The sequence below is a fragment of the Diabrotica virgifera genome, chromosome 7 (assembly GCF_917563875.1).
Source record: "Diabrotica virgifera virgifera chromosome 7, PGI_DIABVI_V3a".
Lineage (NCBI taxonomy): Eukaryota > Metazoa > Arthropoda > Insecta > Coleoptera > Chrysomelidae > Diabrotica > Diabrotica virgifera.
Window position 1 is genome coordinate 113,939,532 of NC_065449.1, and position 14,079 is coordinate 113,953,610.

A 14,079-nucleotide genomic window follows, 5' to 3' on the forward strand; every position below is an offset into this window, starting at 1 on the left:
GGAAAGGGCCGTACAATATTTTATTTGTTAAAAATCGTTTAAATTATCCAAATAATTGAGTATCATGTATAGGCAAGCTAATGATCATTTGCATTGCATATTTGCAGAACAGAAGGAAAAAAAGGATAGAAAGGGAAGAGGCAGAATATAAAAAAATAAAATTATTGGATTTAAAAATAAAACTACCTAATAAGCCTGGATCTCGCGCACCAAAAAAAGTTGATTAATAGCAAGCTGAAAATTTGTTAATAGCTTAACGGTGTCTAGTCGGACAAACTTTGATATATGGGAACACTGGAACAGGGGAAGTTTTAATTGTGGAAGAGTTTAAAAATTTGGAAAGTCAGATTACGAAAACGTCCCATGTATTTTGTCGGACAGAACATCCAATTGATTTGTTACGCTTTCATTAAACTCTCATGCAAAAATCAGACTGCTATTACTAACCAACATGATTCCTGTCATTTGACATGTTCTTCGTGTTCCACTCATTAAAATGCCCAGTTGGTGATAAACACGAGTCTGATTTTTGCATGAGAGTTTAATGAAATGGTAACAAATCAATTGGAATTTCTTTCCGACAAAATACGTGGAATGTTTTCGTAGTTTTACGTTCCAAATTTTTAACCTGTTCCACAATTAAAACTTCCCCCATTCCAGTGTTCCCATACATCATACATCAAAGTTTGTCCGACTAGACACCGTTAAGCTATTAACAAATTTTCAGCTTGCTATCAATCAACTGTTTTTGGTATGTGGGATCCAGGTCTATAAAAAAAATGGGATAAACTAAAATAAATAAGAAGTTCAATACATTCATTTTGCTTTTATTAATAAATATATTTACAATCTACCAAAGTTTTCATTTATTAACACAGTTATATTGTTTTCTGAAATATTTTCGTTATTTTTTATCGGTTGTAATTATTCATCGTTTGCTTCATCTTCAGTTTTATTCACAGGAAAATTATCATCCATATCAATGGCAATATTATGAAGCACTCTAGTTGCAACAATCACAGTCATGTTTTCTAATTGTAGTCTCGTTCCTAAGCGGAGTATAGGAAATCTTCATTTCCACAACCCATATTGCTGTTCTACTACATTCCTTGTTCGTCACTGTCACCAACCAATATGTAATGACCAAAGATACCACTTTCAAAATTCAGGGGATTAGCACATGCATACCTAGGTACAAGTAGGAAAAATGAAAGAATACCCATAAACGAACATATAAAACACGCTGTATTTTCCTGTCACCGAGTCACTCAAAAAACTGGCCAGCGCAAGTACATGTAATAATTATTGTTACATGTACTTGCGCTGGGCAATTTTCTTTGTGACACGGTGACAGGAAAATACAGCGTGTTTTATATGCTCGTTCATGGGTATTCTTTCATTTTTCTGACTGTACATATTATAACGTTCAGTTACTGTAACCCTAATATTTCTGTAGACGAAAATAAAACAAGTCTGTGTGATTCTAAGCCCCTGAATTATGCTTCAGCCCATTATTATTAGAAATGTCTTATTTGATGGCCACAGTTCAACAATATCTCTAATTTTAAATTTTGCATCACTGACTGAACATTCAATGCAAAAAATGATTTTCTGTACCTGAAAATTTCTGCATCCTGGACACCTGCAGAATCTATTTTAATTAAAGTATAACCCATTGCACTCATTATTCTAGGGAATACAGCAATCTTGTAAAAATCTTCAACAGCTTTCCATCTCTTGATGATTCTTGCAATTTTAAAGGATACTATTTTTATAATTCTACTTGCTGAACCTCTGGACACTGCTGTAAAATCAGCTACATTTAATTGCATACTTCCTGATGCATAAAATCCCACAGAATTTGTTGCATGGCAGTAATGCATCCACCTCTAAAATAAATAAACAGCATTATTTTTACTTATTATCAACAAATTTTTAGTCACTTACCTAATAGTAGGCAAAGTTATTTGGTTTTCTAATTAAGAAGGCACACAAAACTGTTTGTTTTCATCTAAATCTTTGATAAAAATCCAGATCATCATATTATTATTGTTCAAAACAGTTTGTTCTTAATCTGTTCTGGTTAATTTTTGGTCTTCTGAATACAATAAATTTCTTGAACTAGACGTTTCAAAATTATACATAATTGTGCTTTTCAAGTACAATTAATTAATCCTAGTAATAATAATTATTATTGACTGTTATTGTTATGTTAACCTTAAAAGTTACATACAAAAACAACTGTGTTTTTAACTCAACAAAATAGGTTATGTACCCTTTAAAGGAGACTTTAGCAACTTAAAGGTCCGAAATCTGCACTTTAAAGTTAAAGAGGGCTTTTGATAAAAAGGACCCTTTAACTTGATTATGAAACTGAAAATCTCAAATTAAAGGCAACTTTAAATTTAAAGCCTCCTTTAACTTCATTATGAAATCGGCCGTTACTTTTAACGTTAAGTTTTTTTAAACAACAAAAATAAACCTTTTTTAAACCCTTTAGAAAAGTTGTAATGAGTTTTCCCTGAAAAGTGCATCAGTTTTTTGGTAATTTCACGTTGAAATATTCGATTTGGAATTTGACGAATACGAACCTACATTTTATTAAGGCGGAGATACGTATCCGCGCCGTGTGAGCGCCGCGCGGTTAATGTTCGTTAAAATTTTTCATTTTGACGAACCTTCCGCGATCCAGAGGAAACTTACGAACATTTAGTAATTGTAGATAATTAGTATTAAATATGGGTGCCTACATTGGATCCGTTTTTCTCCGATCAGATCAGATCCGATATCGGCCGACGTCGGGGATAGCTTCTCCTATTCTTATCGAGAAGTGTTTGGTTTCATTCCGATTGGTTGCAAGTTGAGTTGCAAGTTGGTTGCAAGTTGGTTTCAAGTTGGTTGCAAGTTGGTTGCAAGTTGGTTGTAAGTTGGGGGTGGCAAGCTAACATGTTTAAATATATTCAATGTCATCATCTCATTTTCATTTTCCACGGTAAACATCAATAAGTTTGATATTTCCTTCCGACCACTCCATTACTAATGCTGGCCACTCACTTACGGATATCGAAGAGGCCATGGCATGCAGGCCAGGACTGAAGGCCGTTATTTGAGTAGTTAAGTTAATGAACTGCAGTTGAGACGCCACACACATGCAGTTTTGTGATCGAGCGTACCAACGCCTTTACGAAAACTGCATGTATGTGGTGATTTTGGCTTCAATTAACCGCCTGTCAGTCGCTCAGCCTCTTCGATATCCGTAAGTGAGTGGCCAGCATAACAAATATTCAACTCAGGCGCCCCAAAACCAACAAACCACTCGCAAACCCGTCCAAATACGTATTGCGAACCATCAAAGCGTTTGTTGAAAAGCCGACAGAAGTTAGATCGTGGTGCGCCGTGTGCGAGCCGTTTGTGTGCTACTTGAAAACACGTACTAATCTAACAAATACGCTGCGCGCGAGCGGCTCGCACACCGAGCAGAGCGCATATGTATACCCGCCTTTAGCTACAACACTGCTTTTACCGCGTCTACAGACTTCGTGCATACACCATTTTTTCCCTTTTTTATAAGCTATTTTTTCGACTAAGAATATTTTTTTCGACAAAATACTTACTTTTTGAGTTATTTGCGAAAAACCGTAAAAAAACATGTTTTTTCTTGATAAAAATGAAGATATTCACTCCCAAATAATTCGAAAAGTATTGACTTATGTATTTGAAAAAACTCTACGGAACAAAAGTTGCTTAGAATTAGTCATTTTATCCAATTCCGAACTTATTTTGAATGTATAGCATCCCCTGCATTTTTGTAAAATGGAGCGGATATAGAATTGTAAACTTTTTCTTATATATAATAATAGACAATTTCAACTACCTATTCCCAAATTTTCATCCTTCCTTTATTTTTTTGGGTCAGATTGTTCTTTGATCGGGCTATTAATTGATGTTATAGCTTTAACTCTAAAATATGTTTTTGTTTAATCTGAATATATGTAATTATCTATACACGGCATGTACAGAAAAAATCATAGAATAAAGAGAACTTAAAATGCACAAAAAGAGACAATGGACATCATCTGTGCAGCAACATCAACACAACATATGTGCAGCTTTTCCGAGTTGCTGCAGCTAAGATTAAGATTACCATGATGATCGCCAACATTCGTCACGGATAGGCACATCGAAAGGTGTCCAGATCTTTAATCGTATCAATTACTGGCGTTATTCCAAAAAGCAAGGACTATCAGACTACTATCAGACTCAGCGTTATGAGCTGTTGTGGCGTAGCTTTTTTGGAAATATTCAGCACACAATGTTACGTATGTTTCTAAAAGATGGACAACTCGATGGTCAAAACTCAATCATTTTAATAAGCTACGTATCAAGAATCATTGAATATTCGTCTACGAGGCATAAGATCCGGATGGATTGTAACAACCAGTATGCAAAAAACTTGACAATAAACAATGACGGAAACACTTCTGCTATATAATAGTATATTAATTATAAAATATAAATTATCCGAAATATTGAAAAATTTCAAAGCCTTTTCTGTTTTATCAGATCATCTTCAGCGGAAACATCTTAAAAGTAATTGAAACTAGCCCTTGTAACTAGTAATTGAAACTAGTAATTGAAACTAGTCTAATAGCCCTTAGATTACATAATTGAAAATCTTAAATTTTAAAAAAGTTGTGACACGAGTTGGATGTTAGTGGAATTCACTTTAAGCGAACGGCTCCACGAGCGACAAATTGACGCTAACAGTAGCAGTAAAATGAAGCGTGATAAATGGAACCAACAGCGATAATACTGGGCGGCTCCACGGAGCTGTAAATTGTCGCTCAAGATCGGGAAAAGACGCGTCGTCAAGGTCATGTCGCAGACGGATGTTTCAATATCTCTAGATATTATAGTTTTGTCCTTGAATATAAGGGTAAAAGTACCAATTTATACCTAAATTTTATATAGGGATGGTCATTTCTAAAAATTCCTTTTGTTGTAAGATTAACACGTGCCTTTGAAATTGTGATAAAAATAGGATCTCTAAAAATTCAAAACCAAGACGCGGCGCTATGGACGCTGTAAATTGTCGCCCTCATGGAGCCATGATTTTACAGCTGTGCTGCCGTCGTAATTTTACAGCTACTGATAGCGTCAACATAGTGATCCCTGCGCTCGAAAAACCCTGCGCTCGACAATAGAGTCCAACTGGTGATACCAGCCAACTTCAACTCGGTTTATAATAATAAAAAAATATTTTATCACAGAATTCCGTTATTTTTACTTGTTCAAGGAAAACGTACATACTGACAGATATATTGCGTTAAAGATTCAGCCCTGGCCGTCTCTGCATCGGTTTTAGCTTTTTCGATCATCTCGAAACCAATATAAATTTTTCCCTCCCATAAAAAATTACACGTGCTACTGCCTTTATACATATTTAGTGGTTACGGTTGGTTCACTGGCAAATTACCACTATAGTAACAAGAATCCAACTAAAAATAAATATAGAGTGATTCGTTTTTAATATTACAACACTGCACGTTAGCACGAAACTGTAAATGATATTTTTTATATGTATGTACTTCATTTTAAGAAAAAAACGTGCAGAATAATAAACACAAGGTTAAATAGAGTAGAGAATTAAAAAAAGGTTAGATAGACGATAGACGAAATGGATGTACACACATCGAACATACATAGAGGGTTAAGGAAATTAAAGAAAATATTAAAAAAAAATTCAGACCCAGACGGATTATTCAACAAACTAATCTTTAATAGGTACCTACTATAAGTTGTTACACATCCACCACCACAAGTCAAAATCAACAAATCAACAAATAACACCGACACACCATTCACTAAACAATGCAACAACAAATAAATCATAAATACTGTACAGAACTATACCAAACAAAAAAAACAGTAACATCAAGAAAAGGATGCAGATTAAAGTAAAAAATGTATACTCAGAGATCCAGCCAGAGATTAGTAAATCAGAAATAAATAGAACGTTGAAAGAAATGAAAAACAAAAAGCGCCTGGACAGGATGGCATGCTGAAGAACGGAGGAAAGATCGTCATCGATATCCTTCATACTCATATAAATCAAATAATGCAGAAAAAGAAAATCCCGGACAAGTGAAATGAATCAACAACAATTATCCTGAACAATTAACAATTATCAGACCTGAAAAATTATCGCCCAATCATCATTCTCTTTGCCTTATCCCTATGCGGGGACGGCTTCCCTAATTCCATTTCTCCACACAATTCTATCCTGGGTCATATCAATATTAATCCCCTTTACCAACATGTCCTGCCTAATCGTCTCCCCCCACGTCTTCTTTGGTCTTCCTCTCCTACTCCTTCCAGGAATCTGCACTTCAGCTACTCTTCGTATTGGATGATTAACGTCTCGACGTTGAACATGACCAAACCATCTCAACCTATGCTCTTTCATTTTGGCATCAATTGGAGGCACACCTAGACTTCCCCTAATATACTCATTTTTAATTTTATCCTTTCTTGTCACTCAACTCATCCATCTAAGCATTCTCATCTCCGCCACATGCATTCGTTGTTTCTCTTTCTTTTTCACCGCCCAACATTCAGTTCCGTATAGAATTTTCCTTTCAGCTTCATTGGAACTTTTCTGTCACACAACACACCACTCGCTTCCTTCCACTTCATCCATCCAGCTCTAATTCTACTGCATGCATCTCCATCTATTTCTCCATTACTCTGTAATACCGATCCCAGGTACTTAAAACTATTTCGCTGTTATCTGGTCCAAAACTAATGAGAATAAATACGGACTAAGCACCGAGCCTTGGTGCAATCCTACTATCACATGAAATTTATCAGTCTCTCCCACATCTGTCCTAACACTAGTCGTTACTCCCTCATACATATCCCTCACAATCTTTACATATGCACCAGGGGTTCCTTTCTTATTGAGTGCCCACCACAGAATCTCTCGAGGAACTCTATCATATGCTTTCTGAAGATCAATGAATACCATATGAGAATTTGTTTCTTTACTCCTGTATTTTTCCATCAACTGCCTTATAATGAAAATTGCTTCTGTTGTTGATCTGCCCTACATAAAGCCAAATTGATTCTCGGATATGTCGGTCTCTTCACGTATCCGTCTATCAATTACTCTCTCCCATATTTTCATGGTGTGGCTAAGCAGTTTTATAGCCCTGTAGTTTAAAAAATTATCCCCAATAACACTTCTAAATGTTCTGTACAAATTATTCACTACTAAAATACTGACAACCAGACGCACAACAAAGTTTGATGGTTACCAGTCAAGAGAACAAGCGGGTTTCAGAAAAGGATTTAGCACTTCTGGTCATCTATTAACGATGAAAATCTTAATCGAGAAAGCCAAAGAATATCGCGAGTCATTATTCATTACATTCATTGACTTTGAAAAAGCGTTTGATTGTGTAGAACATTGGGCCATAATAAACTCCTTACAAAACAGCCGACCTGATAGAGAACATAATATATTATATAGGAATGGGCAAATGTAATGGCCAACGCCCTTAAGGGTACGGTACCGTAAGAAGAAGATAGGAATTGTACAACTAGAATAAAAGTATATGAAGGAACAGAACCAGTTCAACTAAAACGAGGAGTTATACAGGGAGATACAATATCTCCAAAACTATTTAGTCAAGAGCTGGAGGCTTCAAAATATTCACTGGGAGGAACGAGGTATTAAAATCAATGGACAATATCTGACCCACCTACGATATGCGGGCGATATAATCTTAATCGCTGATACAAAAGTAGCCTTAAAAACTATGCTAGAAGAATTAAACAATGAAGCCGAAAAAATAGGACTGAAGATGATAAAACAAAGATAATGACAAACACGAAGGAAAACTCCTCGATCACGTTATGTCAAAATACCTTCATTATAGTGGTAACTATTTGTAGACATATTTAACAATAATTGTTTTCTGGACCAAAGATGAGTTTTAATTGAACAAGCCTCGTATGTAGGTAAATCAACTTACATTATAATCATTTTCTCAAAAATTCTGAAGAAGAATTAAACAAATTTAAAAATTAGACAAAACGTTCAAGAGTTTCTCTAAATATCTAGGCCTAACAGTCAGTTCTTTTTATCAAGTCAAAGTATTAATTCAGGAATTTTAATCTTATATTAAAGAAAATATAATTTTTTATCGTTGTTTTGTTATACAATTTTTTGTGTGAGATACATGGATTAAGGCAATGAGAACAAATCCCATATTGACGAAAGCAATTAGATGCCACGACCAAGGATTCCGGAAGGATGTGTTAAATAACTGTCACGTCATAAATGCCACATTCCTGGACGCGAAACGGGTCAAGCAGGTAGACGCCCGACAAAGATTAATCGTGCTAGTTCAGACGACCCAACACCAATCTCTGCCTAAAATTCACCTTGTATAGAAAATAACAAGAAAAACCCCATAATCGAACTTGAATATTACACTAATCTATAGTAAATAAAAATAAAACCAAATGAAATATTTACGAACAGAAATTACAGGTGAGAAAGATCAATATTTTTATTATGTTTTTGTTTTTCAATTTATACCAGTTTAATATGTACTGGAAATATCCTGAGGTTTTGTTATTTGCTTCATTTGTTTCGAAATCAACAAGAAAAATAAATTATAAAATCGATACAAAAAGTTGTAGTTAATGTCGTACAGTTTATATTGTACTTTGAGTAGAAAAGAAAATTTCTTACATTATTTGTTTTTTCTTAAATTATTTGTTTCTACATATTTTGTACTGTTTTAGGAGCAATACAAACTAACCACAAAATAACATATTATGAATATGAATAAATGCAATTATATTGTGATAAGTTCGGCTAATGGATTAAGTCCACAGTCAAGAAAACAAAAAAAAATTATATTGTATTTTCGAATACATTCACAATGTACTAAAAGGTTCTTATATCTTATAATATAGCTATACGAGGTCTTAATTTTATTTCTCCAAGTTTCCGAGAACTTTGGGTCATTGTATAATGGAAAATCTAAATTCAGAAATCATAAAATAACCTTATCTTAACAACCTCAAATCTGACAACCCAAATCAAATAACCCCAAATTCAACAACAGTAATTGTGTTTACTAATCGAAACAAAACAACTCTAACCATATCAACCCCTACAAACCACCCCTTTTAACCCAGAAGCAGGAAAACCCAGCTAACCTTAGAATCCATAAGATCGATTACAGATCAAATTTTTTGTATTAAAAGGAAATCACGGCCAGTTTATTCGCCAAACCAATAAACCAATCAACCCTTAGAAACTACCCTTTTCTTTTTAGTCCAAAAGCAGTCAAATCGACCAAATCCGGAAATCCCTAGGCAAGTGAGTTTACTTGGCAAACCAAAATACTCAAACCAAAATACTCAACCCAATCAGCCCCAAAAACCACCTTTCCGCTATTATTGCATTTTTATGTTAGAATATTTCAGAAAGCAGAGCTCATTTGGAAATTTTGAGCTTAGATTCGTATACAGTGCACCTAAACCTTCGGAAGCGTATACAGGGTGAGGCAGATAACTGGCTTATTAGAAATATCTCGAGAACTAAAGGCAACAGAATCATGAAAATTGGAATACAGGGGTTTTGAAGGATGATCTATTAAATGAAAATATTTTCATCTCTTTGCAACTTCCGGTTATACCGGAAGTTGCTTATAACTTCGTTTTTTTAAATGGGACATCCTGTATATTTTTACATTTTTGGATTCTCTTTGATGTCTTCTTTCTTAAAATATGAGGATTTGTGATGTTATACGGGGTATTTTAAAAGATAATTACGTTTTTTTATTAATTTCCTAGCAATATTCACACCCTGTAGAATTGTAGTAGTTTGACAACTAAAACTTTACTTACGTTCAAATGAATTTTAATATAGTCTACTATTGTTAAGAATCATTAGTATAGCTAAATTTTTAATTTTAGTATACAGGGTTGGTCGAAACTCGGAATGAGTATTTTCTGAGTTTTCTTAAATGGAACACCCTGTATTTTATTATTGTAATGAAATAATATTTTATGGTACTCTTTTATTTCTTAAGCATTCCCTATACCTAACTGCTTTAATTTGTGCTTAATTGTTAGTCGCACCAACAATCTTAACTACGTAGGTATTTTGATAGCTAAACCATTATTGGTAATTTTAAGGATCAGTCTGGATTAATATGTATTTATTTCTGAAAAATTATTTGTAATTGACTGTTTTCACGGCCAACCTAATAAAATTTTACGTATTTTTTGTTGCAATCAATGTTTAGCTTGAATCATCAATAACTCACAAATTAAAGCAGTTAGGTATAGGGAATACTTATAAAATAAAAAAGTACTATGAAATATTATTTCATTACAATACTAAAATACAGGGTGTTCTATTTAAGAAAACTCAGAAAATATTCATTCCGAGTTTCGACCAACCCTGTATACTAAAATTTCAAAATTAGCTACACTAATGATTCTTAACAATAATAGACTATATTAAAAATCACTTGAACTTAAGCAGAGTTTTAAATGTCAAACTATTACAATTCTACAGGGTGTGAATATTGCTACGAAATTAATAAAAAACGTAAATATCTTTTAAAATACCCTGTATAATATTACAAAATCTCATATTTTAAGAAAAAAGATATTGAGGAGAATCCAAAAATGTAAAAATATACAGGGTGTCCCATTTAAAAAAACCAAGTTATAAGCAACTTCCCGTATAAACGGAAGTTGCAAAAAGATAAAAATATTTTCATTTAATAGATCATCCCTCAAAACCCCTTTATTCCAATTTTCATGATTCTGTTGCCTTTAGTTCTCGAGATATTTCTAATAGGCCAGTTATCTGCCTCACCCTATATAGTCCAGAAAGCCCCTGCGCATCCGCTAGGAAAAATATTTCGATTCCGATTTTTTGCGCAATCTTACTCAAAAAGGACCCCTTTTAACAAATTTGCATGTTGCCCGGACCAAAAGTGGGTCAAACATTTTTTAAACGTTTTTTTTTGTTTTTTTCCTAAAATTATTTTTTTTGTATAGAACAAAGTTTTTTAGGTTTTTTGGATCATTCCAAAGAGAAAAGGTCTTTAGTGACTTTTCTCTAAAGTTGATAGTTTTTGACATATAAGCGATTCAAAATTGAAAAATTGCGAAATTGGCCATTTTTAACCCTCAAAAACTATGTGAAAAACTGAAAATTTGAATGTTGCCAAAATATGCAGATATTCTTTAAACATCGATTGATGAAATTCCGAAGAGTTTTTTGCAATACAATATTCAAAACTCCTTTGTTTTTTAATTGCTAACCAAGCGTGCGCGACACTATTTTCCACCGTTGCATGTGTATACAGTATGGTGCAAATGAAAGGAATAAATTCGTTATTTCGTAAACCGGCGACTTTAAGGAAAAATCCCGAAACAGGTCGATTTTTATTTTTAAGTTATGATATTGTGGCATATATGGTATAGGTCTGGATCCCGCGTATGAAAAAAAAGTTGATTAATAGCAAGCTGAAAATTTGTTAATAGCTTAAGGGTGTCTAGTCGGACAAACTTTGATATATGGGAACACTGGAACAGGGGAAGTTTTAATTGTGGAACAGGTTAAAAATTTGGAACGGTCAGACCACGAAAACGGCACATGTATTTTGTACGACAGAACAGACTTAAACTCTCCGAACAGAGATTAAACTCTCATGCAAAAATCAGACTGCTATTTATAACCAAATGGGCGTTTTAATGAGTGGAACATGTAGAATATGTCAAATGACAGGAATTATGGCAGGTGATAAATAGCAGTCTGATTTTTGCATGAGAGTTTAATCTCTGTTCGGAGAGTTTAAGTCTGTTCTGTCGGACAAAATAAATGTGCCGTTTTTGTGGTCGGACCGTTCCAAATTTTTAACCTGTTCCACAATTAAAACTGCCCCTGTTCCAGTGTTCCCATATATCAAAGTTTATCCGACTAGACACCCTTAAGCTATTAACAAATTTTCAGCTTGCTATTAATAAACTTTTTTTTCATACGCGGGATCCAGACCTAATAATAGTGACGGCAACCATCTGGGCGTGATGACGTAATCGATGATTTTTTTAAATGAGAATATTTTTAGTGTCCAAAAAATTTCTATTAAATTAAATTATTTGACAAAAAAAGAAGAATGTATGCCATTTATTTAATTCAAAATACATTTTACTGCTTTCACAAATCAGAAAACAAAGTTTATTTCACAAATAAACATTGCTTTTCGCTTAAATTAAATGTTCAAACTTCCAAGAGGCAGGTGGCTGGCGGGAGCTGCCTTGAACATTGAATTTAATCGAAAAGCAATGTTTATTTGTAAAATAAACTTTTTTAGTTTTCGGGTAACAGTAAAATGTGTTTTGAGTTAAATAAATTACATACATTCTTCTTTTTTTTTCAAATAATTTAATTAAAATCTATTTTTGGACGCCCTGTATAAGTAATTATGTAAATGTTTCTATTACTGAATAGAGAATTGAAGAACCTTTCAAATGAGCTAGCACACGACCCATATTCTCATTTAAAAAATCATCAATTACGTCATCACGTCCAGATGGATGACTTTACTAGTATACCATATATGCCACAATATCATAACTTAAAAATAAAAATCTACCTGTTTCGGGATTTTATCCTAAAGTCGCCGGTTTGCGAAATATCGAATTTATTCCTTTCATTTGCACCATACTGTTACACATGCAACGGTGGAAAATAGTGTCGCGCACGCTTGATTGGCAATTAAAAAACAAAGGAGTTTTGAATATTGTATTGCAAAAAACTCTTCGGGATTTCATTAATCGATGTTGAAAGAATATCTACCTACCTCGGCAACATTCAAATTTTCAGTTTTTCACATAGTTTTTGAGGGTTAAAAATGGCCGATTTCGCAATTTTTCAATTTTTAATCGCTTATATGTCAAAAACTATCAACTTTAGAGAAAAGTCACTGAAGACCTTTTCTGTTTGAAATGATCCAAAGAACCTAAAAAACTTTGTTCCATGCAAAAAAAAATAATTTTAGGAAAAAAACAAAAAAACAAAAAAAAACGTTTAAATAATTTTTGACCCACTTTTGGTCCTGGCAACATGCAAATTTGTGAAGGGATGTCCTTTTTAAGTAAGATTGTGCAAAAAATCCGAATCGGAATATTTTTCCTAGCGGATGCGCAGTGGCTTTCTTTACTAATAGGTTCTCTGTGTTTTGGGTCTCAGGTTAGGTTAGGTTATTACCAAGTTACTTTGTCATTCCGCCTTATATGGCCTAGGGCTTTCTTTTTTGTTGTTGTTTATCTTGGGGCTTATTTCGGCAGTTTCTCTAGGAAGTATTCTCTTTTATTCATTACGAAAAAACCTCTTTTACAATTTAACAGGTTATGTGGTCCAGTGTAACTTACGGTATAAACATTGAAAGTTTACCTGACACGACAGATTTGTGAAGACTCAGTCTTAACCCTTAACCACTGGCATGCGGTATGAGGTATGACATACCCCACCGAAAATATATTTTGTTGTAAAACTTTTTATTTAAAGATTTCTAGAAAACCATCTACGTACCTTCAAGCGGTGTATAATTGCACCTGCTCCCAACTTCTGCAGTTTTAGTATGGTTTAGTCTTTGAGATACGTTGACGTAAAGTTTTCTTGCGGTATCATGTACCGCATGTCAGTGTTTTCGTTTCTATAGTTAAAAGCAGTTCTTTCAGTATTATTTCTCTATTAGTATGGCAGCAAGTTCATGCAGTTGTTCTACTTTCAAGATTATTTTACTATTTTTTAGTTACCAAGTTTTTGTGTAATTCAGTTCTAGAGATTTTGTAAGAACCTCCACCATTTTTTTAATATCATTCATCCGTTCATAACTTTCTTGACAAAATAAAGTATATTTCATTTGGAGCAGTATTTTATTCTACAGCAGTGTGAAGAATCATTCCGTGGTTGATGTAAAAAACAAATACAATGATATCAGACAAGAAAACAAACGAGAATAGGCAACGGTATGA

General features: G+C 33.8%; 1 long non-coding RNA gene across 1 annotated transcript; it reads right to left on the reverse strand.

The window, feature by feature from the left end:
- Positions 1–811: 811 nt before the first annotated feature.
- LOC126887995 (uncharacterized) lies at positions 812–2,200 on the reverse strand. The gene is made up of 2 exons (XR_007699329.1): positions 1,948–2,200; positions 812–1,889 (listed from the first exon to the last, which is right to left on the reverse strand). It is a non-coding gene; the product is annotated as an uncharacterized LOC126887995 (long non-coding RNA).
- Between the last annotated feature and the right edge of the window lie 11,879 nt (positions 2,201–14,079).